The following is a 15,797-nucleotide window of genomic DNA, read 5'->3' on the forward strand; positions in this document are numbered from 1 at the left end:
TAATGATAATTTAGGGAAGTTTCATGAATTCATTAATCTAAAAAAAAAAAAAAAAAAAATCAGCATCTAATAAATTCATTTATTTCATATTCAAGGAGAAATATTTGATTGCTTTGAGTTCTGTTAGATTTTTAGCTTTGCTTTGCATTTTATCACATTTTCGATGTAGAAAAAAGATTTTATCTGATTGTGTGATTTTATATTCACGATGGAAAAACGTTTTATTATTTTATTATTGTTTTGGTTCTGAACAAAGCATCTGTGCTTACTATGGAAAATTATGTAATTAAGATTGATAAATATGGAAAATAAATAACTTCCATAAGCAGAAAATATATATATTTTGAAGTTCTCAGAAATTCCGGTTAAAGTTACACTTTTTTAAAATTGTTATAAATTTCGATTCATACCTAATCTAGATAAAAACATAAAAATTGAAGTGGGTTTCATCTTAATTAAATTCAATTACTTCAAGAAACCTACTTCTAGGATCTGAATAAATGTTTTTGAAAGAAAAACTTAAATTATAGGTATGAAAGATTTAGAGGATTTTTACCATGCCTCGTTTTCTTATATTTTAATTAACAATTAAATTTTTTTTTAATAGTCCGGAACGTTAAACTCACTGTAGATTTAAAGTTTATAGCAGATATATTTCATCATTTGTTCTTTACTTTTGAACCTCTAAACAGTGAACCCAAGAAAGATTTTAAAGCCTGAAAACGTGAATTTAAGCCGTCTACTTTCTTCCCCTTTCCTCATATCAATTTTCAATATCTATTTTTAATTAATATATTATCATTTTTTTAAACAATACAATTAAAACAGTCAGCAGACGAGAAAATCAATAAAGTTATTTTATGCTATAGATTTAGATTTAGAAAATCCACTTTCAGATTTCACACAAACCGATTTATAAATTAGCGAAATTCAGAAACAAATATTAGTTTCCCGTTTGATTAATATACTTCTAATAAATTCTTTAGAATGTAAAATTCCATTAAGTTTAAAAATATATTTAAAACTTAATAATTGCAAATTTTTTTGTATTTAATAACAACTAAATTATTTCATTTTCACTAAGAAAGGAACTTCGTCCCTTAAAAACTTATTCAAACTTCTTTTAAAATTTAAAACTTACACCAACAGCTTTTTTTCTATTTATGAATGATAGACAAATAAAAACCAAAAAAAAAAAAAAAAAGGAAAAATACATTTTTTTTTTTGGCAAAATAATAATCTGGTACAATATATAAGATATTTAAAACATAATTTCGATTTTGAGCAAGTAAAAGTTTTTAACTATTATGAAACAGGAATAAACATAATAGAATTTTTCTTCAAGCACTATAAATAAACGATAAAATGTAATACATATATTGACCTGAGGAGGTGGCATTAATTTAAATAATTTTTATTTCATATTTTTGTTTATGCCTATTACATTTATTTTTAATATATATCAAATAAATATGTGAACTATTGAGCTTTTTATTTTTTTTATTGGAAATAAGACACTTTATTCTGAGCATTTTGTCGTTTAATTGTGAATAGATAAATATAGTTAGTCGAATAAAATCAATAAATACCTCAGTAATGCAGTGAATCGTTACTGGCATCTACAGTCGAGATGGAATTTCTGGAAAAAAAATATATAAAACAGATAATTTGATGAAATTATAAACCTATTTCATATTATTTTAGTTATATGTGCGTATGTGTGTGTATTAAAAACTTTATAGCTTAGGACAGCCACCGGAGTCTTAGTCCAACAGGTCGTTTCTCGGTAAATCAATTTCTTGTCATCTATATCACCTTCAGGATGTTCATTGTGTAACGTAGCCTATCCATCAGATCCAATCTAATTCATTCACAACCAATCACATCATCTCCGCCCCCACATTTTATAAAGTCACTGCTTCATTGCCATCCACGCTCACAAAATAAGAACTTAATAACAGAACACCTGTTTGTTTTGTAGGAAGATGTTTCGCTCCACTTTCCAGAGCTTCATCAGGGTTAAATGAGGTCAAGACACAGACGTTTTAAGATTTCATGAGATGATATGTGATGCGGAAAAATTATAGCAGGAGTAGATATGAAGAGTGGAAGCATTTTAACGGAAATTTGTACTAAGCAGGAATAATTAAAGTGTAATATAATAATAAGGTACTATAGATGTAACAGAATATATAAACAGGCAAACAACAATTAAAGATAGTCATTAAACACAGACATTAAAGACAGTATACATATACCTGAAACACATAAAAAGGTAATAATGATAATAATGACAAAGATATAGGAAAGTTAACAGCTATGTCATACAACAGTGATGTATAATAAATAATGTTATCGTATATTACAATGTTTGTGTCTTGTTCTCATATAGAGGCCATAGACCAGCTAAAAGGGGCGAAACGTCAATTAATAACTAAAAAATAGTTTTTCTACTTTTTTTTCACCACCTAGCGGGTTCATCTTCCTACAATCATCACATACGGTCAACTAATAAGCTTCCAATAACATAAACCATTTTGAAATGGATCTTATGGTACAGGTAAACCATGAAGAAAATATTAGTTATAGCTTACAAGGGAAAAATCATAACAGGAACCTTAATTGTTTTTACTCTTAAAAGTGCGGCGACCCTCGAAGAATGGTGCCGAAATTGGAGGATAAAAATAAACCCCATTAAATCACCTTTACTCTTCGTCGTAAACCTGCCGACTGCCCTACAGTATACTTTAATAATGTGGCTCTTACCCCAGTAGAACAGATTCGTTATCTTGGACTACACCTTGACAAACGACTAATCTGGAATCCTCACACAAGACTGAAAAGACAGGAAACTGCACGTAGAATCCGACTATTGCAGCACTTACTAGACAAACGATCTAAACTTCCAACTCATTACAAAAGACTGATCTACACGACAATAATAAGGCCCATCTGGACATACGGAGTTGAGCTTTGGGGCTCCACTAAACCTTCGAATTCCTCCCGTATCCAATCCTTATAATCCAAAATCCTTCGTAAAATCCTAAATGCTCCTTACTTTGTTACAAATAAAACCATCCATGAAGACCTAAATATTCCTTATGTAACCGATCTAGCTCGAACCCGATATCATTCCTTCCATTATAAACTCCCTAACCACCCAAACCCACTAGTTTCTAATCTTGCTTCCTCTTCCATTCCTGGCAATACTCCGAGGTGCCTGAAAAGAAGATGGCCTTGTGACCTTATATTGTAAAATGTTTTTACAGTTCTACCAATGGGTAGTTTCTCTACATGCTGTATCATATCATTAAGATCTTACTTCAAATTTGCTTATTGTATTTTATATACAGTTGTAAATAATGTCAATAAATAAATTTAAAAAAAAAAGTGCGGGATTAAAAGCTAATCTAACATTTACGGCTAAGTTGTCGAAAGATCGGATTATGTGTAAAGACTAAAAAACACATAGGCGTCCTGATGGATTGCTTCGAGCCCTATGTCTCGTCTATATCCTTGCCTTCAGATCATGTGATATTCCCTGACCTGTTTTGGCAAGCAGTTCACTGTTTCTTCTTCTCCATGTGTTAAGACTCTAATCCCAGATAGCTCCTTTAATTAATTGTAATTATGATTTTCCTTTCAAATCTATCGATTCTGTTTTCTAGGATACATAGCCCAGGTATCGCAGCCGTATATCAGAGCTGGCTTTATCATAGTATAACACTCTCAACTTCAGATTTTTAAAAATCTTACGGGATTTCAGTACTCTTGACAGAGAGAAGTCTTTGTTTGCGCTAGTTATACGTTAGTCCATCCCAGCCAGTAGATCATTTAATAGGGATATTCATTATGTTGTGTTAAATGTAAAATGTTTTATAATGTTAAATATTAGAAGTATATAGGATTGAAAGCAGCCATATTTAAAGTTATGTTATATTTTAAATGAATGAGAGCTCCTAGCAGATTTTTTGAGGAACTTGTTTTATAACCTTTTCTTCCAAAATTGCATGTTATTGTTTACTTCTAAGTTTTGATTAAATTAATTTATTACAACATAAATTAAATGAAAAGTGGAAGCTGTGTGAAAATATGGAGGGCCCTGCTTTGTTGGTCTTCTAATTTGTGAGGAAGAGAATCAAGATAAGCTAATTGTTAGCTGTCATTACATTATAATTATTGTCATTGCTTTATTAGTTTTAGCAACATCCAAAACACAATTAAAACACGAACTACGAGCAAGTAATCTAACACAACAAACAAAACGCTCAGCTTGTCTGTTGCGTGACGTCATTCTCCATTTCACAGACCTAGTAACAGACTCTCAACCTTGTTATATGTTATATCGTTTTAACAGACTCTCAACCTTGTTATATCGTTTTAACATGGTAAAAGAAGGAAATATTTCTCCATTTAAAATGAGTTTCTCCATTTAACACGCTTTAACATGTTAAACTAAAGATTATGAATACCCCTATTAAGGTTATCGCGGAGCCGAGATATTCAAACTTGTTTACTTTGGGAAACGATTTGTCATCCACGCACACCATATCCTAAGGGTGGATTTTTCGGTTACAATCATGTATAGTACTTTGTTATATCTTCATTTCCTTGCAAGCCGATTTACTCTGCCTCCCTCAGTAGAGTCATTGCGAGTGTTTCCATGTCATCTTGGTTACTTTCTAGGACCGCTATCTGAGATTTTATGTTTCATTCCGACGTGCATCCCCCCATTTTTGCGTGATGTTCGTCTAATCACTTTGTATATAGAGAAGATTGTTGACCGTGGATAATACATAAAAGACGATGATTGGGGAAGCGTTCAGTGTAGAACGTAAAAAAAGTATTTGTTAGCAATAAGGTGGTAAATGAATTTTGTACAACGAGGAGAAGATGGCTGGGGATAAATGTATTAACCTATTTATTTTATTTCATTTCCTTAATTATGTTATTTTACCCACTTTTTCAATTACCTATGTATACATTTTATTTCCCGCTTCTCCCATCACTTCATTTTATTAATTCTATTATGTAACATTATTCATTTTATGTGTAAAATTATTTTGTTTATACTTTTTTTTTTTTCTATACTTACTGTGGTTGTTATCTTGTTCTGTTTTTAGCCCTGAAGAAGGCTAGAAACTCTAGCCGAAACGTTGGCACAATAAAATAGGTTAATCTAACTTATTTGTGTTTATCATTGACCGCACCCCCAACCTTTTTCTCCTCGTTCGTCATCCACGGTCAACTATCTCTCATAATTATGAATTTTTTATATATTTACTAACTAGATTTTCATATGTACTTTATTATCCGCTTTTTCCTACTACTTTTAATATTACTCTTATAATAATACTAAAACTATCCATGTCTGTGATCATGACTTTCTAATCATTCTTTTATCTATCTTGTATTTTTTTCTTAGCCCTGATGAAGGCTAGAAATTCTGGCTGAAACGTTGGCACAAGTAAATAAGTTTTTACTTATTTGTATCCTACACTGACCACACTCCCAATCATCTTCTCCTTATATTTTTTATATACAGATTATAAGTTATATAATACAAACATTCAAATAGATAAATACGATTATGATAATCTATTATACAGTGATGTACTATCTCTCCTTGGTCGGACATGAATGTGCTGTGCTTGGTCTGCATTTAAATGATCAGTCCTGATGACGCCATATCTGGCGAAATATTTACTAGTTAGTTATCTTCTAAGGGACGTGACGGCCTTCCGGGTTGGAGAGTAGGTTCGAGAACACCGCGGTTCGGAACGTTGTGGGTTCGAATCCCATCTGGAGTAGATAATATATATTTCTCGGCATCGCCGATCATCTTGACACTTCCACTTTAGTTGATACGCGGCGGGAACTCTGGTAGCCGCCAGGAGTTGGTAAAAATGACCATTTGCCAGACTAGTTCCCCCACCAGATACCAATAGTTATCTTATGGTATTTGAGAGGCTTGCGGCTTTGGGATCTTTCATTAATATCCTAACCTTAAATTTGTCTATTTTTTATGGTTTTTTTTTTATAAATTGATAGATACAAAATTTATAGTATAGTGAGAGTAGATTTTTTTTCATGGGCGGCCGGTCATTCCAAATCTATTATATTATTTATTAGGTCATGAAATGTCTAGGAGATTTTTTATCATTCTCACAGAAAACATAGTCGATTCCATGATTAGTAAGATATTAACATTCTAATTAGTATTTTTTTTTTTTTTTACATTCTCATTTTCATCCTGATTTATATCTTCGATCAACAACGTAAAGGGATGAATTGTTGTAATAAATCGTTCTATAAACATAGCTTATTGTTAAAGATAAAACATTATGTATAAGAACGAACAAGCGCAAGCCGTCGCGTGGGTTGAAGGCGCTGGGACGGATTTTCACTATGTGCACTTTCCGAAATTGGACGTTTGCCCTCCACACAATGGTTGGTGTATTTCGAATCTTTTGTTGGTTTCTTGTAATTTTAACTATTAAGAATGTTATTAAACGGGCTTTGATTTGTACTTCAGATCCCTTGCGCCTTCCTGAACACCCATGAGACGGCTATGGACGGAGAGAGATTTTTCTCCTTTTATAGTTCCTCCAAGCTAATATTTTACCTTCTTAACGACCACCGAAGAGGTAGGGAAGACGGTTGTACCTAGTATCACAATATACTCTATTTTTAAACCATAACAGGAAAAGTTTCTCATCACACATCACCATTATACACCCATCAACATGCCAAATATTCATTAAAACTGAAAAATGGTATAGCAAATTACACACAAATAGGCAATGGTTCAGGTGGAATGTTATAAAATAGAAAAAAAAAAGTTAACCTGTGTAAAAATTAACATAAAGATCAAAATTTGCAACATTTAAGGCTAAAAAGAAAATTATTTCTAATTAACTACTCGGTAAACCCAGCACAGTTCCATCTCATAAATAACAGTTACTATCACCGTACTTAAGGGAACAGTAATCGGATTAAATTTACGGTATAAGGTTTTCATCAGTTCTTTTCGTTTCAAAGCCCAGAGAGTTCGAAACATACATTATCGGCCTCTAGTGTTTGCCAGTGTTCGCGTACCACTATTAACCTGCAAAATGATGGAACTGATTCTATTTCTTTTTTCTCTCTCTCCTACCGTTATATATGGAATATTCACTATGAAAAAAGTAATGTGACCATGTAAAACTTCGAATTCGAGTCTACAGCGGAAATACATGTTCTGAGGTACTCTAAGTTCAAAAAACCTATTACAAAATGGTCTGTGTGTCTGTTAACAGTCTAGCTCAAAACCAAAATGTCTTACATATTCAAGGCGGGAAGTGCCACTTTATAAAACCGATCTTTCACACTTTTTCAATTTTCTCAAAAACAATTTTGATTGGACCTGCTATGTCAATGCAGAAATTAATTGTCTTGAATATCACCTAGGTCTTATTCTCATTGAAATAGTCAAACAGGGCTTAGCTAACGAATTTTCAAATAATCCCTTAAAAAGTACCTTTAATTTTGTTTGAAAAAAAAATTATTATTGTTATCAATAACAAACAATGGATAAATACAAAATATCAAAGAATATCATGAATAAATAAATGAGAAAAAATTAAAAATAGAGAGAAGCTCGAATTGGAAAAAACATGCACGAACTCTCCCGATTTTAAACATATGTTTACGACTTTGTCATCTTAAGTTAAACTGTTATATTCAAGGCAGGGAATAATTTAATATTCGTTATTTCCAACTCAAAAACATTAAATATATATTTTGTTTTAGCAACAGAAAAATCAAAATACTCTGTTCAAATTTTTTCCTCATTGTGAGCCTAGATTATTAGGCACACAACTCCAGGTTTTTGTGAATACGATAAACTCGAATGTGGTACATTATAGGGGTATTCATGATCTTTGGTTTAACATGTTAAAGCGTGTTAAATGGAAAAACTCATGTTAAATCGAAAAAAATTGCCTTCTTTTACCGTGGTAAAACGAAATAACATTTAACATGGCTGAGAGTCTGTTAATTGGTCTGTTAAATGGAGAATGACGTCACACAATAGACCAGTGACAGCTCAGTTCTTTCGTGTGTTTGTGGTATTCATATCCCTGTTATTAAACCAGAATGGATAATTTTAATGATACATTTAAGAAAAAAAAACAATGTAATTTCATTCTACTATCTGAAAATTTGTAAACGCTCGCCAGATAAAAATCTAACTATATGAACCATGTAATTATTCTTAGGGGACATATGTCCCAGAATAAAGTTATTTTTTCATTTCATTTCATGAGCTAAACTTTCACACAAATTCCACTTTTCACTCACTCTAGCCATGTTATAATTAATTACTTAAATCAAAACTGAAGTAAACAATAACATGAGGTTCTGGAAGGAAGGTTATAAACATAAAGGCTTATACAACAAGTTGCTGAGAAAATCCGCTAGGGGCTCTTATGCATTTAACGTTTAACATGACTTCAAATAGGGCTGCTCACAATCTTATAGTTATAACATTTAACATGGTAAAACATTTAACATTTAACACAACATCATGAATACCCCTTATACAAGCAGCGGTACGTAAAAGAAGAAACTAAATTAATCTAACTGGTTGATCAGCGTTTTAGGACCACTAGAAATGCGTTTCCGTTTTAAGTGGTAAATTGGAGTTCTAACAATAGGTAGATTCTTCACATGTATATCTCTGTATTTATTTTTATACAGTTGTAAATAACAATAAATAAATTATGAACACAAAAGTGATGACCACTATCATCACTAAAGACTACTTTTTACTACTATTTGTAGATGTATGTTTCATGGGTTGGGTTTTATGCACCGGACTGCCATACTATTTTAACTGTCGCGGTCCTATCACCTCTTTTATACTTACCGGACGCATTTAACGCAATTAGGTATAGTTTAACCGTAATAAATCTCTGGTTAACTGATCCTTTATCTGTCCTAATACCGGTTCTAATAAAACTGTAACTCAGCGCATTTGTCTTAACGTAAGTGATCACATTTTGTGCCCGTAAAGAACACTAGAAAATATACAAGTTATGTAAATTCGAACTTCGAAGTTTCTGGAAAGTAACCGCGAATTGAGTACGGGTGGAGAAATAACAAATACTTTCTGCCTTCTGACTTGTTTGATTTCTTCTTCAATTGTATCCTGTGTCTTCGTACCTCTGACCATTAACCTCGTGATAAACCAATGCAGAAAAATCAGTCATAACAAAATCCACTCATCTACGTCTCAAGCTATCCTTCCGAGATTATCCCTGAACTATACATTGGTATACATTCACCATGTACTTTTATAAATGATCATAGACCGACACTCTTACCGAAAACCACTAACAATAAAATTCATTAAATAAGCTACTTTTTAAGGAATAAAATCTAATACTCATAGGGCTGCTGTTGATAGTTGGAAAAATGGAAACACATTTACTTATTTGACAGATGGATATAATGTAAAACAAAACAATATATGAAATAAATGTTTTACTTACTGATATTATAAAATAATTATTAATAATGTTATATAATTAGATGTGTCCTGATCATTAGGGAACACCGCGAGGCCTTAATTCTTAAATAAAGGAAGAAATAACTAATAAATTTAAAGAAATGTTTTTCCATCATAAAAAAATAAATAAATTAATAGAACTTTTTTGTGTGTGTGTGTGTGATACTAATAATACTATAATGTTTGAAGATAATTGTTTTGTTTCAAATTGGTGCGCGCGTACTACCTTGCTCTGAACAGTAGAACCCCTATTAATCGGACATGGATTAACCGTTCTTCAGATTAACGGGCCTTGTGAGAAAAAAAGAGGACAAAGACGACAAAAAAAATGAGTGAAAAAGTTGATTGAGTTCTAATCATGAAATAATTAAGAGATTTTGAATTGAAAATAATATAAATGATTAAAAACAAAAGAAAATTATTGATGTTTTATAGAAATTAATGTTATGTGCATCCTTCACACGTTTTTACAATTTTTTTGTACTTACTACCAAATAAACAATAAAAATATTAATACAGATGTAAGATGCTTAAAACTGAAAAAAGATTAGAAAACCCCAAACTTATTGACTTTTTCTCAAAATTATGCTTAATTTTCATACACATCCAACAGATTTTCCGTAGGTTATACAGTAGTTTAATTTTATATTTCTGTTCATATGCCTATTTGAAATGCACATACCTCGGATTAACCGTCAGTCTTCTAATCACTAGAGTAGAGCCAGGGGTTATTCAGTATTAAATTAAAAAAAAAAAATTGTGAACATAACTGAACCTAAAATAGAACACAAAAATATATTTTTCTTGATATTTGTTGTTTGAAATAAGTATTATTAGTTTTCTTAAAAAAGGTAATAGCTTCATTTTTAAAGATTTCATAAAAAAAATGTCTCACAAATTAATTTGTTTACTTAATTGCTGTACTGCATCAACACTATGAGATATAAACTACTAGAACAATATTCAAAAAAATTAGAACAGGACAAATTATTTTGCTTTGTTAAAACAAAGCTGTGAATTTTACATTGTGTTTCAATCATGGCATGGACTCTTGAATTTCTAATAAAATTTATTTAATTTTTATTTTTCAAAAAAGAGTTTTTTTGTAATAAAAATGGTACCATTTTAGATAAGGGTTCAAAATATCGACTATTAGTCATGTATCGATTCTCAGGAGATTTAAAAATTAACAAAAGTATCTCTCACGTTTTTAATATTGGATAAAATATATTTACATATGAGCTGTTAATAGTAAATACGCTATCTCAAGGCAGAGAAATCGCAAGATATTACATGCGTTGCATTCTACATTGAACTTAAATCCGGGCGTAGTACTTGTAAATTTCCTCATTGGTCCAGCAAAGTAGAGTCAGGTAAATTTAGATCTTATATACAGTAATAAAAATCAATAAATTATAATTAAAAATGTACAAATTTTATTCATGAAAGTTTCCTACGTCATGAAGCTTTATTTGGAGAAAATGGGCCAAAGTATCTGGGATGCGGTTAGAGCTCTCCGCTGAGCCAAGGTTTATTCTGTGACCGTTACGTTAACCACTTTCTGTTTCGCAGCTAACAGTTATATGATATACTGACTCCAGGCCAACTCCCTTCCGTTAGATCACCGGCTGGTACCGTACAGCGGGGGGATAATTTGGCAAAAAGCCTCAACTTGAATGCATTCTTCCTGATCCCCAAGTTGTAGAATAATTAGGATTGGAATTTGTTGAAAAGAAAGTAGCTTTTATGACTAAATCCGGATTAATTTTGTGACATAACTACTCACTATAATAATTATATGAGTAAATAACACCCGTCTTGAACATGAAATAAAGGATGCAATAAAAAAAAAAAGGTTCACATGCTTTATTTAATTTAAAATGCTACTAAATGATTCTTAATTCTTTTTCCAAGTGCTTTGTGTAAAGAAAATAAAGAAATATGTGTATTATTCAAACTAGTAAGTTTTTCACTAATTTTTCTAATATTATTAGTAAATTTAAGTCTATAAAACCAGTCCCCTATATATATTTTTTTTACGTTTAGCTCTACAGACTTTGGCGCTCGAACCATATATATATAAACGATAATTTTTTTTTTAACAAACGATGTCATAAAAAACAAAAAATAAGTCGAAATTACAAATAAAACTATAAAATTGAGCGCACATTATTTAAAAGATTTTACAGATAAACTATAAGTAACAAAATAAGGTTTTATGAGTGTATATGCACATTTGTAAAGCAGGACTCGACTTAGATCGAATTCGACTTTAGAAAGTACCCAAGGACACAAATAAAATGTAAAAATTACTAAATAATGTTTTAGAAAAATTCTGTAGCAAGAAAAAAATAAAATAATACAAAACATTTCATAATTCCAAAATTATGTACTGCCTTCAGTGTTAGGTATTGGATATTTTTTTAAAAAACTAAGGCATATACAATTAAGTGAAGAAGATGGAAGTGCGATCAGTAAAAAAAAAACCAAACAAATAAACAAAAAATTATTTATTCGTGCTGACGTTTCGACATGAGATTCAGGTTTTCATCGGGGAGCTTTCGGCAGAGATTCTGGCTAAACTGGCCGATAATCTTCTCCATTTATTAATCTACACCTCAACATATAAAATTATATTGAAAATGGCCATAAAAAAATAAACAAAGGCTGAAACGTTATTAACAATATACAGTCAGTTCAAATTTATTTCTAAATTTACTATGAAAGGTTTTTTTTTTTAATTTTGTTTTATTTATTCATTTATTTATTTTTTCATAAAAACCTCATCCGTGGCTGGCAAAAAAGCAATCCTCAATCCCAAAATCGGGCTTTAGTATAGCTCCACCGATCAATATATGTTGATGGATGTAATGTTCCGTTCGATAAATGTAATTATGTTGCGAAGCATGACACCAACAAATCGTCACCAGTTGATAGAGAACGCCTCAAGCATGACACCAACGGCGTTGTCAACGGCAACTAACGTTTGGTTTGCACATGACACGTTAGTGTCACCGGACATGAAACTGTTAAAATAACAGTTATAATACACATTTTTAAAAAATAATTAAAATACAGCTTTATTGAATAACTTATACATAGAATTATGCGGTTCTATGTTTCTTTAATCCAATTAGATTTAAATTTTTAAACGAACATCTTCTCTTAAAATTATACCCAGTACCTCTTTTAGAGCATTACAAAGACTATTTTATGAATTAAATATTTACATATGTACATAAATGTTAAGCAAATTTAAATATTTTTTTATCACACTATTTATTATAGTATATTTTTATTTTATTAATAAATATGAGTTTAATATATTTCTTGTTACTAATTTAGTAATCTTTTTTTATTTTTTATTTTCATTTATTAACAGACATTGATATTTAAATTAAAATTTTAATTATGAGACTATTTATAGTTAGTATATATAAACATAAGTTAACTTATCTTAATTTATAAAAGAAATATAACAGGAAGTAGCAGAGGGAAAGGAGAGAAAAAATATGTATATAATGAAAAAAAGGAAAACAAACAATAAAATAGGAAATAAATTTTATATTTGCTGAAGCGAAAAAGTTTCGTTATGCCAGTTTCTTCGATCAATAATGAGTAAGCTTAGAGATTACGTGAAAAAATATTTAATGTAACATTCAGATAGCTGACTGATCATGTGAGCTTGAACGCAACTAAACAACAAACCTGTTGAATTTCCATGTTACGTCAGCAAAGCCCTAGAGAAAGGGCAAAATGAGCTTTGACGGGCTTCTTGCACTGGTAACATTCCTATTATTGTAAATCTGCCGAGTAATAAAAAGTATTCCTCATATATAAATTTTTTTTTCAGATCAGTAAGAGAAAAGCAGTGAGCTGACATAAAATATAAATAAACAAATTTGTAAAAATCTTCCGTACTAAAATTTAGGCTTTAAAGAGCAAAAAATCGACCTTATACTGAGTTGGATTGGATCTATTTAACACATTGATTTGTTTTAATTAAAGTTTTAATAATAGTCAATTTGGCATAAATCAAAATAGCGGATGCACAAACGTTAATTTAAAATAAAATTACTTCTGCTAATTATAAATTACGAAAGGTCACTAGAAGTCCTTTCTATCTCATTTTATCAAGCATTACAAAATATTGGATAAATTAAAAAAAATAATTATGGTAAATTGGTAGTACCTTAAGAATCATTACAGTAGAATTACAGGATATGCCCGAAAATAATGGAAACTCGCCGTCAAATCGGAAATCGATTACGAAACAATCAAGGTTCGAAGCCTTATTCTGCATTATAATGAGTCAGAGATGTGGCTTCCGGTCTATTCAATATCATACCAAGACATTGAATCTTCCAACTTGTAATAGATCCCTACCTCTATCAAGCACATACAACTCTAGAAACAGATGAAAGTAAACGACAATAAAATAAATAACCGCACATCGTTTTTCTGAAGATTTAAAAAATAAAATAATAAATATATACTTCATCCGAGACAATAAAGCTCCTAAAATATCAAGGTATCTTGTACCATACATGCATCCCATACTTGGAGTTAAGCAAGAGGTACTTGACAGATCCTTAACAAAACCAACAAAAATACTGCAGTTGGTATATCTCCCCCGGAAGCTCATACGCAAATCGAATTCAATACAGAGGTTAAAAGAAAAAAGTACAAAGAATAAAAGCACCCAAACTTATAGATTGTAATTTGTGGAATTTAACCCCAGACCTAAGGGTTGAAAAGAACCCAATCGAAAACTTTGGTTTGCTAGAAGAGACAGAACAAGAGGTAGGTACCTACATAATGCATTTCATATGAGAGAAGCATATCTACAAGAATTAGAAAGACTAGAAGAAACATCATCATACCAATTATGCCGGAAGGATAATGACAATAATAATAAAAGAAAGAAATATTTTTGAAAGTTTTATGGAAGCAACTCAGTTTTTTGGATGATCAACTGGATCAAGTATGTGTCCCTACATCTGTAGACAAAAGCTTTTTTTTCAATTTTAAAAAATTTACTGCAACCTAAATACTTCAGCCATAAGAACAAACCTAGAATTGTGTCAACCGATTGATATGTAAACCATCGAATTCCTCCAAGATTCTTAATTCTTACTATTATGCCACAAAAATAGTTTTTAATAATGGCATCAAAACCAATATGACCGAAGTCTGTGGCTATTTCTCAATCAATTTATGGTAATTTTTCGAGATGAATGAAAGTCATAAGGCTTACGAGACCTTTTGATACAGGATTGTTAATGAAATGTTGTCACATAACAAGTTTCTCTGAAAATTAAAATGAAATTTTCGTGTTGGTTATATATTTAACTAACTAAATCTCAATAAATAAATAAAAAAGAAAAAGAAAAGTAAATTTTGGTTTTATTAATCTCTGAAAACAATTACTTAAATAGCAATTTTAATTTATATGGGTGTCTTTTAACTCAACATTAAAAGCGTTAGTAAACAAGTCTAATTAAAATAGTTTCAACAAACTCATAAAAATAACCATCATAGATTACTAGACTTTCTAAAGTAAATTTTATAAAATTCACCTTTTTTAAGTAAAAAAATAGTTTTTAAAAAATTTTTTTTTTTTATAATTTAGTACAGTGGAATTTCTTTAACACGGACAGCACTGCTGTCCGTTTATGATAGAAAATATTTTTAAACTATTTAACTAAACTAATCTATAATATTATAAAATCTTAATAAAAGAAGTGAGAATAAGAAAAATAAAATTTATTCCTGCCAAGAATACGACAGTTCAAAAAATCCGTAGGGCAGTCTAAGGTTTTTCTGTTCGAATCGGATGTCTATATATTTTGTTTTTTTTTGTTTTGGTTATTCATAAAATTTTTTAATATTTGGTATTTATCTATCGTTCATCATAGTTAACAATGGAAATTGGTTAATTTTTTCAAATAAAAAAAATTAAAGAGACTCCAGGGGATAGTTTTTTTAAACATTTGTCATTTAAACTCTGTCAGACTATATCAATGAGGATAAGACTTTATCGATGTTTAAGAACAATAAATTTTATATTGACATGCCGAATATAATTAAAACCGTTAGAGCTATTTTCGAGAAAATCGAAAAACCGTGAAAAATGTATTCTATCGGTGGTAAGGCACTTGTGCTACTAACTTCAAGAGCTCGGAGTTCGAGTCCAGCTGTAGCAAATAATTATTATCTGATGAAAGGAATATGCTCCGGGTGCGGT

General features: G+C 30.6%; 1 protein-coding gene across 4 annotated transcripts in view; it reads right to left on the minus strand.

Moving 5' to 3' along the window:
- The window catches only part of LOC136796629 (inaD-like protein), a 189,903-nt gene that overhangs the window by 76,435 nt on the left and 97,671 nt on the right, over positions 1–15,797 (minus strand). For 2 of the 4 annotated variants that reach the window (XM_067050906.1, XM_067050907.1), the window contains exon 3: positions 1,590–1,639. The exons of the other annotated variants lie outside the window; for them this stretch is intronic. The gene's annotated coding sequence lies outside the window, so the exon portion shown is untranslated. The remainder of the gene's footprint in view (positions 1–1,589; positions 1,640–15,797) is intronic. 4 annotated transcript variants of the gene reach the window in all.

The sequence above is a fragment of the Halyomorpha halys genome, unplaced genomic scaffold, assembly GCF_000696795.3.
Source record: "Halyomorpha halys isolate HHAL.00 unplaced genomic scaffold, Hhal_1.1 Scaffold477.1, whole genome shotgun sequence".
Lineage (NCBI taxonomy): Eukaryota > Metazoa > Arthropoda > Insecta > Hemiptera > Pentatomidae > Halyomorpha > Halyomorpha halys.